Source organism: Cryptomeria japonica, chromosome 6, assembly GCF_030272615.1.
Source record: "Cryptomeria japonica chromosome 6, Sugi_1.0, whole genome shotgun sequence".
Classification (NCBI taxonomy): domain Eukaryota; kingdom Viridiplantae; phylum Streptophyta; class Pinopsida; order Cupressales; family Cupressaceae; genus Cryptomeria; species Cryptomeria japonica.
This window is the reverse complement of record NC_081410.1, coordinates 257839439-257854502: the sequence shown is the minus strand read 5'-3', so window position 1 is coordinate 257854502 and position 15064 is coordinate 257839439.

Here is a 15064-nt window from a genome sequence, read left to right as displayed (position 1 = left end):
ACTTTCCTATGTCTTCATCTCTCTCGATATAACATTTGCTACCAAAAACTTTGAAATATCTCACAGTAGGAACATGACCAAACTAAATCTCATAAGGGGTCTTATCAGTATCTCCTTTGATGTGATCTCTGTTGAATGTGTAAACAATCGTACTAATAGCTTCTCTCCAGTAGATCTTTAGAACATTCCCTTCAATCAACATAGTCCTTGCAACATCCAAAATAGTTCTGTTCTTTCTCTCAATGACTCCATTCTATTGAGGGGTTATAGGAGTAGATAATTGTCTTCTAATCCCATGCTTCTCACAAAATGAATTGAACTCACCAGAACAAAATTCTCCACCTCTATCAGATCTTAGACACTTCACCTTCAATCTAGACTCATTCTCAACCTTAGCTTTAAATATCTTGAATTTATTGAATTCTTTTGATTTCTCCTTAAAAAAGACAACCCACATCATCCTAGAATAATAATCAATTAGCAACATAAAATATCTATCACCCTGCACACTTCTAATATTTGCAGGTCCACATAGGTCAGTATGCACAAGATCTAGCAATCCATTATATGTATATTGTTTTATTTTGAAATAAATTATTGTTTGCTTACCCAACTGACATTCCTTACATACCGGATTAGCAGGCTTAACAATCTTAGGTAGATCTCTAACAACATGCATAGAACAAATCTTAATATTGAATCAAAATTTACATGACACATTCTCCTATGTCATATTCAACTCTCATCAATCTGAGCAATCAAACAAATTTTCTCACCAACATTCAAATAAAAAATGTTACCTTCAGTCTTAGTTCCAGATGCAATCTCTATACCGAAGGCATTTAAGATCTTGCATTTACCGTCCTTGAATTGTAAATCATAACCCTCATCAATCATCTATCGAACACTTAAAATATTATGCTTCAAACCTTCAACATACAAGACATCATCAATGCTATGCTTACCATGAAAAGAAATAGAACCTCTCCCACAAAGCACACAGGCTTTATCATCTCCAAATCTAACTATTCCACCATCATATCTTTCCATGCTTAGAAATTTTATTTTGTCACCAATCATATGATATGAACAACCACTGCCAATCACCCATTCATCTTTCTCTTCAACTTTAGCAACTAAAGATTTCTCGTCAATAGTACAACTAGTGGAATCAATAGGTACAGGTCCATCTTCCTTTATGGAAAGTAATACAACTTCATCTCTTTCATATTCTTCATCTATAATACCTTCATCAACAACATAATAACAATTGTTTTGATTTCTAAACTTCTGGTTAGGCTTGTAAGACTTGTCATACTTCTCATGCTTGTCATATCTATCATTCCTCTCATGCTTATGAAACTTACCATGTCTTTCATACTTAGCCATTCTCTTTGGGAATCTAGAAGCAAAATGTCCTATCTTGTTACAAAAAAATTTTAAAGGCAAATTTCCATCATACTTACCAATACCTTTAGGCAATCTCTGGGCAATTAGTGCTTCAAGTTCATCCAACTCCCTTTATTGCTCTTCCATCTTTCTTCTCTCTCTTTCATATCTAGATATTCTGCACTAATCAGGATCATATTTCTGCTTATCGAATACAAATGCAGATGCTCTGAATGTTGTCTTAGACTTTCCATGTGATTCTCCAAATTCACTCAACTCAAATGCAACAAGCTTTCCAACCAACATATCTCTTGTCACTGTAGTCACACTCTGGATTTCATCAATAGAAGCAACCTTATGCTTATAGGTAGGAGGCAAAGATTTCAACACCTTAGCAACAATTTCATCTTCCTCAATGGTTCCATTGACACATCTGATACCTAAGACAAGGTCATTCACCTTAGCCATAAAAGAGTGTATGTTCTCATCATCTCCCATCTTTAATGTCTCATACTTTCCTTTTAAACTCTGAATTTTATCAACCTTCACTTGTTTATCACCTTCATACAATACCTCAAGCTTCAACCAAATCTCATGTGCGGTTTGAAGTCCCATTATATTTGTCATCTCAGAATCAGTCAAGGCACTAAGAAATGCTTCCTTCACTCTAATATTGTGTTCTACTTCCCTAACCTCATAAGGAGTAGATAGTCCATTCTGAGGAAAAACATAGACATTCTTTGTAATCTTCCAATAATCTTCACCAAGACATTTCAAGTGCACTTCCATCCGGTCCTTCCATATAGCATAGTTACTTCCATCAAATCTCAGACTATCCTTCTTAAAGATTACACCTTGAGATGCCATCCCAGATCTCCTCAAGTGGTTAAGCTTCTATCGGAGGATCTAGATCTGATACCAATTGTTAGGAACAACCAAGAGAGAAGGTCGAGAGGGGGGAGGGTGAATCAGTCTTCACCAGAATAACAAACTTAACCACAAAACACAAATATGATAAACTGCAGCAATAAGACATATAAGAAAATTAACAACACAACACACAACACCAAGATTTTGATGTGGAAAACCCGATTAAGGGAAAAACCACAGTGGGAACCTATCCATAGTTAGATGATCCTCTGCAGTAGTATGTGAAAATATTATAATGGGGAATGCACATGCATTCAGGCACATTGCCTAGAGTTCACTACTCAAATATTATTTGCCCAAAAGGCTACAACCCTCAAGGAAGTCTCACTGACTTACAATAAGATTTAGCCTACAATTCGAAAGAATTGAACTGAAAGAATAGCACCTCCAAATGCTTGATTACAATTTTGGTTAAGCATAGATGTCTGCCCTTTAACACCAATCTTATTAGGTCCTGGAGACAACTGAGAGGGGGGTGAATCAGTTGTCCAATAAATTCAACCAAAATTAACTTAACCAAAACTTAATGCTTAATGCCGGTAAACCAAACTTTATGCCGGTAGACAGTTTTATTAGTTAATTGCAGCACCGGTAAAGATTAATGCATGAAATAGAAAGACAATAACATCCACAACACATAACACAAATATTTGTACATAGAAACCCTGTAAGGGGAAAAACCATGGTGGGAAGCCTTACCCACAATCAAATGATACTACTGCAGATAGTATGTGTGTACAATATGGAGTCTGCACATGCAAAAAGGCCAACTGCCTAGTGCTCACTGCTCAATCACAAAATGGGAGTCACACTGACTACAATTGGATGGTTAAATCCAATGATAATGTACTGCATAAAATAGCATCTTCATATGCTAGATTCAGTACTAGTTTAGCTCTGATTACCTTCACAAAAACCTTCAATCTTCAAATGATGTTTGCGTGTATAGCTCTACTTATTTTGGCATATACCTTACTACAATCCTTTTTATTATCGCATTTCAATCTCATAAATGAGATTTTACATTTATACCATAACCTAAGACCAATTGAATAGGCCGGCTCACTAAGAATATTACAATAAAATCAATTACAAATAAATCATTATGAAATGTATCATGTCTGCTCAATGCATTTACAATAATAATAAATCATCTCCATAACGTGCCGTGCTGATCTGGAATAGATATGCTTGCCAGTGCATAAACTGGACCTATTTTCTGGTAACAACAAATATGCAAACCCGAATAGACCAATAACCAAATCACCAAAACCAAGTGATCGAATAATGTCTTCAACATAACCAAGTAGTCTCCAAGTCATTCCAAGTGCCGGTGAACAATATAACCTACAGGTGAACCAAATACCGGTGACTGTGCATAAGTCATTGACTTGCCGGTGAACAAAACCAAAGATCTCCAAGTGTTGATAAGGTTGACAAGTGTTGACATCAATGACAAAACCATATCAACATATCCAAAATACCAACAATCTCCCCTTTGGCATTAATGGCAACACAAGATGGAAAAATCATCAAAGTGCCAAAACATAAATGCCAAAAACCAAAAACCAACAATCTCCCAAAGAGATCATTAACGAGAAATCCAAATACATAATTTATCTCCCCTAGGAGTGATTTCTCCCAAAATATATCTCTTCCCAAAATGTTTTTAAATTTTTTTTTCCATAATATCTATCCCCTTTGACATCAAATGCCAAAGCAATACAAAACCAAATTCAAAATACCAATTAACCAATTTATCCAACTACTCCGCTTGAGAAGTAGCTCTCCTCATCAAAGCCGGAATAAAATTTCTCTGTTAATTCTATCGGTTGATGACAAACATCAACTGTCTAAGTCTCTATCAGTGGGGGTAGGACTCCAAGCTGCTCTCTGAGATACTCAAAAGTCTCCTTAGGCAAAGGCTTAGCAAAAATATCTACAATCTGCTCTTTAGTATTCACATAAACCATATTCACTTCTTTTGCTTCAACATTCTCTTTTTGAAAATTGAATTTGATAGAAACATGTTTAGTCTTAGAGTGAAATACTGGGTTCTTTGATATATCAATTGCTGCCATATTACCATAGTAAATAGTTATAGGTTCCTTGCATTTTACCTATATGTCCTTCAACATTTGTTTGATCCATAATACCTGTGTACAATTAGTTGCTGTTGCAACATATTCTGATTCTGTTGTTGATAGTGATGTACAACTCTGTTTCTTACTCAACCATGAAATTAGTTTGCTACCAAAAAAAATTCTCCACCAAGGGTGATTTTTCTGTCATCTACATCTCCTGCCCAATTAGCATCTGTGTATGCACATAAATTAAAATTTTCATCTCTAGGATACCATAAACCAATATTTGTAGTGCCTTGTATGTACCGGAAAATCCTTTTCACTGCCAATTCATAATTTTCTTTAGGATTACTCTGAAATCTTGAAACAATACATACTACATTCATAATATCAGGTCTTGTTTGTGTCAAATATAGTAACCTTTTATCATAGACTTGTATATAGTCAGATTAATAGGTGTTGATTTGTCCTTCAAAGATAATTTATCAGTTGTAGTCATAGGTGTGCTTACCAGTTTAGAGTTTTCCATGCCAGATTTCTTTAGTAATTCCTTCATGTAGTTAGATTGACATAGGAATATACCTTTATTAGTATGTGAAATCTGCAATCCTAAAAATAATTTTATCTCTCCAATCATAGACATTTTAAATTCTTGCTGCATTTTGTTAGAAAAGTCTTTACACAACCCATCTTCTCCTCCAAAGATTATATCATCAACAAAACATTCAATAGCCAAGATGTCATCATTAGTCACTTTGTAGTATAGATTGCTATCAGCATTACCTTTAGTGTATCCAAGCTTCAAAAGATATTTGTCCAATCTAGCATACCAAGCTCTAGGAGCTTGTTTTAATCCATATAAAGATTTCCTTAACCTGCAAACCGTGTCTTTGTTATCTGTCAAAGAAAATCCATTAGGTTGTTCAATATAAACTTCTTCTTCAAGATCTCCATTCAGAAATGGACATTTAACATCCATTTGATATACTTTATAGTTCTTGTGTGCTGCAAAAGCCAATAAAAGTCCGACTGCCTCAATTCTAGCTACCAGTGCAAAGGTTTCATTGTAATCAATTCCTTCTTTCTGTGAATATCCCTTACACACTAATCTTGCTTTGTTTCTAATTACCTTGCCATCTTCATTAAGTTTATTTCTGAAAACCCATTTAGTTCCAATTACATTTTTGTCTTTAGGCTTGGGAACTAATGACCAAGTGTTATTCCTTTCAATTTGTTCCAATTCATCTTCCATAGATTTAATCCAATATTTATCTTCACATGCCTCATTAATTTATGTAGGTTCAATTTGAGAAATAAGACATACCTCTTCATTTGCCAATCTTCCTCTAGTCATAACTCCTTGAAGTTTGTTTCCAATTATCTGACTTTTAGAGTGGTTCAATCTTACATACCTGGGTGTTTTTACTTGCTGCTGTTCCTTTGTAACTGTTGAATCTTCAGATGATGCTGATGTAACTGGATCAACATTCTGTACCAATGTACTCATAGTAGGTTCATTTGTGATTATCTCTATTGCTGGTTTAGAGTCCATGTACATTGAATTTCCTCTAAATTGTTCATCAATCTTCACACTTGCACTCTAACCATATTTTCTGCAGTCTCTTGTTAAAACATCTATATGCCTTTCTCTTTGATGAATAACCAAGAAATATTCCTTCATCACTTCTAGGATCAAATTTGCCAATGTACTCATATCTTCTAATATAGCATTTACTTCCAAATATTCTGAAATATTTAAGAGTAGGAGTATTTCCAAACCATAGTTCATTAGGGGTCTTATCGGTTTCACCCTTGATATGAACTCGGTTGAATGTATAAATTACTGTATTGATTGCTTCTCTCTAGTATATATGAGGTAGATTTGCTTCTGATATCATACTTCTGGCTGCATCCAAGATAGTTTTGTTTTTCCTTTCAACAACTCCATTCTGCTATGGTGTCTGGGGTGCTGATAACTATCTTCTTATCCCATTCATTTCACAAAATGTATTAAATTCCTTAGATGTGAACTCACCTCCTTGATCTGATCTCAAACATTTGATTTTCTTACCGGTTTTATTCTCTACCATTACTTTGAATAGTTGAATTTCCCAAATGCTTCAGATTTCTCCCCGAGAAAAGTAACCCAACACATTCTAGAATAGTCATCAATGATTAGCATAAAATACCTATCTCCTTGTATACTTCTAGTTCTTGCTGGACCACATAAATCAGTATGAATTAAATCAAGAACATTGTTAGATTTCTTCAGAATACTTTTGAAAGTTGCTCTAACTTGCTTTTCAAATTGACATTCCTTACATATCAGATTGTGAGGTTTAACAATCTTTGGTAAATCTCTTACCGTCTTAGTTGTACTGATTTTCACAATGTAATCAAAATTTACATGACAAAGTCTCTTATACCATAACCAACTTTCATCAATATGTGCAATCAAACATGCTTTCTCATTGTTGTTCAAATAAAAGATATTACCTCTAGTCTGATTACCGGTTGCAATTTCCAAACCAGCTCTATTTAAGATTTTGCATTTACCATTCCTAAATTGTAACTGAAATCCTTTCTCAACTAATTAACCAACACTCAAAATATTATGCTTCAAACCTTCTACATAGTAAACATTATCAGTATTGTGCTTACCATCAAAAGATATAGTTCCTTTTCCTTCGATCATACAAGCTTTATCATCTCCAAATCTCTCTAGACCTCCATTGTAATCTTGAAAGGTTAAGAATTTACTCTTATCACCAGTCATGTGATGTGAACATCCTGAATCAATAATCCATTCATCCTTATCTTCAACTTTAGCTGCAGGGCCTACTCTACCAGTTGAACAGTAGGTGCTGGTTGATCTTCTGTTATAGCAACAAAATCCCATCCATTATCTGCTGGTTCCTCATTAGAATCATCAGTAACTCCTTCATCAACATAATAACAAGATTTGTCTCTATTCTTCTTGAATTTGTATCTTTGATAATCAGGGTTAGGCTTATATGTTATTTTAGCTTCTTCTCTTAATCTTGCATGTCTATCAGGGCATCTAGAAGCCATATGACCAATCTTATTACAGTTAAAACATTTAAAGGGTGCTTTACCTTCAAACTTACTTCCAACTAGACCTTTAGGCATTTTTCTTGCAAATAGTGCTTCAAGCTCTTCCCATTCTTCATTCTCCTTCCTGATATCTTCAAGTTCTTTTGCATAGAAGGCTTTCCAATTAGATTTCTCAGATGATGATGATGATGCTGCAGATGATGATGATGCTTTGAAAGCTAGATCTGCCTTAATAGTAGCAACAAGACCAAATTCCTCAAGTTCAAAAGCTGAAAGTTTTCCAACCAAGGTGTCTCTAGATACTGATGCATTAGGCATTGTTCTTATTTCATTTATAGCAGTAACTTTCATTTTATATGCTGGTGGCAATGTTCTTAAAACTGTAGAAACAATTTCATCTTCACTTAAGGTTCCTCCACAACACTGTATACCTAACACAATTTCATTTACTTTTTCCATAAAAGCAAAAATTCTTTCATCTTCTTCCATTTTCAGATTTTCATACCTGACCTAGAAGCATTCAAGTTTTGCAATTTTGACTATGGAATCTCCTTCATTCAATGTTTCCAATTTGTCCCAAATAGATTTAGCAGTAGATCTATCTGATAATGCACTCAAAAGTGCTTCTCTTGCTTTGCAATCATTTTCCTCATCTTTACCCAAGTTAGGTGGATTAGGTTGACCTTGAGTAGGAGCAGTATAACCATTCTTTGTAACATCCCATATGTCCTTTCCAATACAATTCAAATGTGTCTCCATCCTAATCTTCCATATGCCATAGTTGGTTCCATCAAGTTTCAGAAATAGTTAGAAGACATTGGATCTCCTCAAGTTGTTAAACTTTTGCAAATAGAGGACTAAGCTCTAATACCAATTGTTAGGTCCCAAAGACAACTAAGAGGGGGGGTGAATCAGTTGTCCAATAAATTCAACTAAAATTAACTTAACCAAAACTTAATGCTTAATGCCGGTAGACAATTTTATCAGTTAATTGTAGTACCAGTAAAGATTAATGCATGAAATAGAAAGACAATAACATCCACAACACAACACAAATATTTATACATGGAAAACTATAAGGGGAAAAACCACAGTGGGAAACCTTACCCACAATCAAACGATACTACTGCAGATAGTATGTCTGTACAATATGGAGTCTGCACATGCATAAAGGCCAGCTACCTAGATCTCACTGCTCAATAACAAAATGGGAGTCATACTGACTACAATTGGATGGTTAAATCCAATGATAATGTACTGCATAAAATAACATCTTCATATGCTGGATTAAGTACTGGTTTAGCTCTGATTGCCTTCACAAAAACCTTCCTTCAATCTTCAAATGATGTCTACGTGTATAGCTCTACTTATTTTTGCATATACCTTACTACAATCCTTTTTCTTATCGCATATCAATCTCATAAATGAGATTTTACATTTATACCATAACCTAAGACTAATTGAATAGGTAAGCTCACTAAGAATATTACAATAAAATCAATTACAAATAAATCATTATGCGATGTATTGTGTCGGCTCAATGTATTTACAATAATAATAAATCATCTCCATAATGTGCCGTGTTGATCTGGAATAGATATGCTTGGCGGTGCATAACCTGGACCTATTTTCCGGTAACAACAAATATGCAAACCCGAATAGACCAATAACCAAATTGCCAAAACCAAGTGACCGAATAATGTCTTCGACATAACCAAGTAGTCTCCAAGTCATTCCAAGTGCTGGTGAACAATATAACCTGCCGGTGAACCAAATACCAATGACTATGCATAAGTCACTGACTTGCCGGTGAACAAAACCAAAGATCTCCAAGTGCTGATAAGGTTGACAAGTGTTGACAAGTACTAACATCAATGACAAAACCATATCAACATATCCAAAATACCAACAAATCTCACCACAAACTCAACACCAAAGGATAAATCACTTGTTCGCACACAAAACTCTCTTTGATAATGCAGACACAACATCGACACCTAAACTACATGACTATATCACTTATATATACAATTCATCAACGTTGATAATAAGGTCAGCTAAACCCTCAATGCTTAATTACAAAATTACATCACATGATACAAAGATCAACCACTGGAACAATATAATAGTTTACATAGCATAGCATGGTCCTAAATCAAATTCCCAAACACACAACTCCATCGGAAATCATGCCAAGATCAACCGCAACACGCTACAACACCTGAAATACCACATAACACACAAATCATCACTAGTTGATAGAAACCACCAAAAAATCGCACAACAATAAATGCAAATTGCTAAGACAAATAGGACATGATTAAGAAACACCTGCAAGCACATTAGGATCATCCAAAACAATTGCACAAACACCACTTTACAAATCTTCATTGGTCAATGTTTGAAAGATCAAGAACACAACTAATCGACAACTGTTACGAAGGAAGATAACTTGCGGAGCACCAAATCATGATCTAACTAAAATAAAGATACACAAGGCCATCACAAGAAATATCCCAAGAGCTCAGCACCAGATTTGATCACACCGCGATACACCGAAGGATATACCAGATTCTGCAAAATAGTGATCAACAAACCAACACTACAAATCGGATCAAAAAATCTTCCCAATTTGCAATCACCAGAGCAAATCATAGGAATATGTTGACATCAATGACAACAAAATATCCTATCATTAGCAATGACCAACAATATCCAACAATAACAATACACATGATCAAGACAACACCAATGATCAAGATAACACCAACAATCGGTATATCAACAATGAAAACAATCCTCTTACTACACTTACGCAACAACTAAAAACACTTCAACAACAAATGCAAGACATGCAAAAAGGGGCCACAATACGATATTCCTTAGAGGATATATGTCCTTATCCCTTTGATAGAAGTTTAAACATGGTTCCATTCCCACCAAACGTCGAAATACTAAAGTATGACAAATACAATGGTAAGAGTGATCCCTGCGATCATATAAGGGAATTTTGCATAGTGCACTTGGAGTTTGCCCACAATGACTCTTACATGATGAGGTTATTTACAAGAATTCTAGGAGGACAAATGATGGAATGGCTTTCAAAACTCACACCTCCCATTAGAGCATTTGAAGAGTTGGTGAACAAGTTTCTTTCACAATACTCTTATAACATTCAACATGAGGTCACCATGCTTGACCTATGCAACACAAAACAAAAGAACAATGAACCATTCATGATGTTCTTGCAAAGATGGAGATGATTGATCTCTAGATATCATCGAACCGTACCTGAAAAGGAGAAAATGGAAATCTTTATAGACAATCTAAATGATGAGATGAGCTATCAACTTAAACTACAATGTCTACCTAGTTTTCAAAAGTTGAAAGACAATGGTATCTAGTTAGAAGAGGCCTTTATAAACAAGGGAACTTTGAAATTTTCTAAGGAAGGTACTAGCTCATCAAACAACAACTATTACAACAACCACTACAACAACAAATCAGACAAATCCAAATTCTGGACAAGGAACAAGAATATTGTCAATGATGGTGTAGTTGATGCTAACCATGTTAAATCAAAACAACCAGTGCTCAACTTATTAGGTACTACTCCAACAAACAACTATCAAGGAAACACCCATCAAGGAACAAACAATCAAGGAACTAACAAGCAAGGAACAAATAATCAAGGAACTAACAATCAAGGAAACAACTATCAAGGGAACAATAATCATGGGAACAACAATAACACAAAACCTGCGCCATATCAAAGGAAGTTCACACCTTTGGGACAATCTATTGAATCAACATTTCAAGAGTTATTGGAAAACAAACTCTTTACTTTTCCAAACACAATGGATTTTGAACCACAAGTCAAACCTTCATCATGGAATAAACCACACTACTGCGAGTATCATAAAAATAAGGGGCATCGCACAAATGATTGCCTAAGGCTGAAAAAATTGGTCCAAGTTTTACTAGACAAGGGTGACATAATGGTAGACAGTCATAAAACCAACAATGATCATGAAGCATTCAAGAATGCCCTCTTGAATTATGACAAGGGAGGAGCATCAAACAACAAAGGGGGTCCCCACATAAACCATCTTTATTACAATACCATCAATCACATATCAGCATGTGATAATCAAGTGAATGTCATCAAGATCAAAGATAAACAAGAACATATCTAGGTAAATGTGGCTACAACAGCCCAATCCAAATATATATTGAAAGGGGGAACTTCCAAAACAACAACACCTCCTAGAAATCAATATAGTTTGATAGATCAATTACAGAAAACACCGACCCAGATATCGATACTAGAGCTACTCAAAATTTCACTAGTACACAAGGATATCTTAGAAAGAGCTCTTGTTGACACTATGGTTCCAAATGACCTAGACATTAATCGATTCCAAGCCATGGTGGGACATTTGATTGCACTTCATAACCTATCATTCTTAGAACATGATGACGTCTCTCTAAATCATCCACACAATACCCCGCTCCATATTGAAGTTTTGGTCCATAAACACCAGATAAAATGTGTGCTAATATATGAAGGGGTTGGTCTAAATATATGTACTCTAAAACTTTTCCATGCATTGGGCTTCTTTGAAAAAGCTATTGATCCTAAAAAGAAGATAACTATAAAAGCATATGATGATGAAGAAAGAGCAACAAAAGGATTGGTGATGTTGCCCATTCAAGTGGGATCAATTCAAAAGGATACCATATGTCAAGTCTTGGATATAGAATTATCTTATAACTTACTCTTGGTTCATCCTTGGATTCATGAGATGTAAGCAATACCATCAATATATCACCAATGTCTCAAGTTTCCATACAATGGGCAAGAAATATTAGTATCAGTAGACACAAATCCTTTTCAGTATTGCAACAATCTAAAAGCAGCTCAAAATGTCTTAGTACCACATAACAGGGAAGCTCTTGTTTCCACATCATCAAGCAATCTGGATCAACTCAAGTCTTTATCCATAGATGTTGGAAAGAAGATACAACTGAAAGACAAGCATGGGGGAATACTCTTTTGAATCCCTATGTCTATCACAGTTACCCATATCACCAAGGTCTCATGGGCAACCATCAACATAAAAGTAAAAATATTCACAACCCATCAAAATGTTTGATGGTTCATTCATCCAAGCAGACACACTAGCAGATGAACTAGAGGACAAGGATGTCCTTAATTGGTTATACAAAGATGAAGAAGAAATCAAAGCAATAGTTGTTGATATCACAAGGCCAACAAAACAATATGACAATGAAGTCAGAATAATGCAATGGATGGGATACAAAGGAAAATGTCCTATTGAAAAGTGTTAGGAAGGTATCACAGATTTGATTCAGCCTCATTCACAACAAGACAAGGACAAGTCCGACCTAGGATAATGACTACACAATCAACCACAAGATCAACAACAACATCATCAACCAAACAAAAAATCAACACAATAACAACAATCATCACAGGAATTGATACAACAATAAGAAATATAAGAAGTAGTCCAAAAACAATAGGAAGAAGAATATGAATGCCAACAAGAAGAGCTTTCTATCAAAAGGGAAGAGGTCACTCAAAATTCATATGAATAGATCCACAAGATACAAGATAGTTCTGAGATCGAATCACATGAGTGGGAATGGGATTCCTCTAATGAAATATCTTGTGATGAGAAATAGATCCTTATCATCCAAAAATATATGCTAATATGCTATGAGGGACAAAGCTCAGGAGCTAGACCATTTAAATTTAGATCACAACATATCGATGACTCTAGTGAGGATGATCAGGTTCAAAGTGAAATAGATTCTGAAGAGGGTACCATCATAGACATTGACTTCACTACTACAAAATTTGATAATGTATCCATCATGACTCTCACTTCTATAGACCTTAACTCATCAGATGATCCCTTACCATTAATATATCTAGAACTCATTGATTGGGAACAAACAAAGCCACTCAATATCCCTATCTTTCAAGATGATGAAGCCATTGTTCATTACCTTTGTTCAGTAAACTTGAAAACATGTTCCAGTATTGAATCTCATAACGGAGTTCTCAATCAGGAGAGTTCCAAGTCTCTTAGTCACAAAATGAATAAAAAAATAAATTGATCTAATGGTGAAAACCATTTAATGATATTATTAGATCATAAAAAAGTAAAAACAAAGGATGTATCCAATGGTGAAAACCTCTTTGAGGTGCCAAAGGATGAGAGACTTGACACTTCCTAAATAGTATCAGGAGAGATCACCAATTTCGATTGAACCAACTCAATCAATCAACATTGGCACTGAAGCAACAACAAAGACCATACACCTGGAAGAGTCATTAACATAACAAGAATGACCCGACTTCACCAATTTCTTCAAAGAAAATAAAATCAATTTTTCTTGGTCCTATGTAGATATGCAAGGGGTAGATCTAGATTTGATCATGTACCATTTATCTATAGCTCCAAGCCAAGCCACTCAAGCAGAAACTGAGAAAAATGAACCCGCATGTCGCAGTCTTGGTTAAAGCAGAACTAAAGAAGGTACTTGATGTAGGATTAATCTGACCAATAGATTATGCGGAATGGATCTTTAACATTGTACCTGTATCCAAACTAGATAAAATTATCAGAATTTGTACATATTTTAGGGACCTCAACAAGACTTGTCCAAAGGATGACTTTCCTTTACCCAACATTGACACAATTGTAGATCTAACAATAGGACATGCTATGTTATCACTCATGGATGGTTTCTCAAGCTAAAATCAAATCAAAATATCACCAAAAGACCAAAATAAAACAACATTTACATGTCCATGGGGTACTTACTGCTGGAATGTCATGCCTTTTGGCTTAAAGAATGTGGGAGCGACCTATCAATGGGAAGTGAGTACAATATTTCATGACATTTTGCACACATTCATGGAAGATTATGTAGATGACCTATTGGCCAAATCATTTACAAGAGAAGGACATGTGGAAATTCTAGAAAAAATCTTTCAGAGGCTAGAACAATTCAATGTACGACTAAATCCTAAAAAGTGTGTCTTATGTGTAACCTCTGACAAACTTTTAGGATACATAGTATTAGAAAAGGGAATCAAGGTGGAACCCAAAAAGGTACAAGAAATCATGGAGATGCCACCTCCTAGAAATATCAGTCAGTTAAGATCTCTACAAGGATGACTACAATCCATAAGAAGATTCATTTCTCAACTAGTTGACAAGTGCCTTCCTTTCACTCATCTAGTCCACAAGAATGTCCCTTTTAGATGGGAAGATTGATGTGCAGAATCATTCCGCCAACTCAAGCAATATCTGAAGCAATATCTGATGAATCCACCTATATTGGTACCACCAATAATCGACAAACCTCTCATTCTCTACATATCAGCTACAAAAGTATCACTAGGAGCACTATTGGGACAAGAGGATTCATCAGGAAAGGAAAGAGCAATATACTACATCAACATGACATTGAATGGTTACGAGCTCAACTACACATTCATTGAAAAAGCTTGTTTGGCTGTGGTGTTTTCTTCTCAAAATTTTTGACAC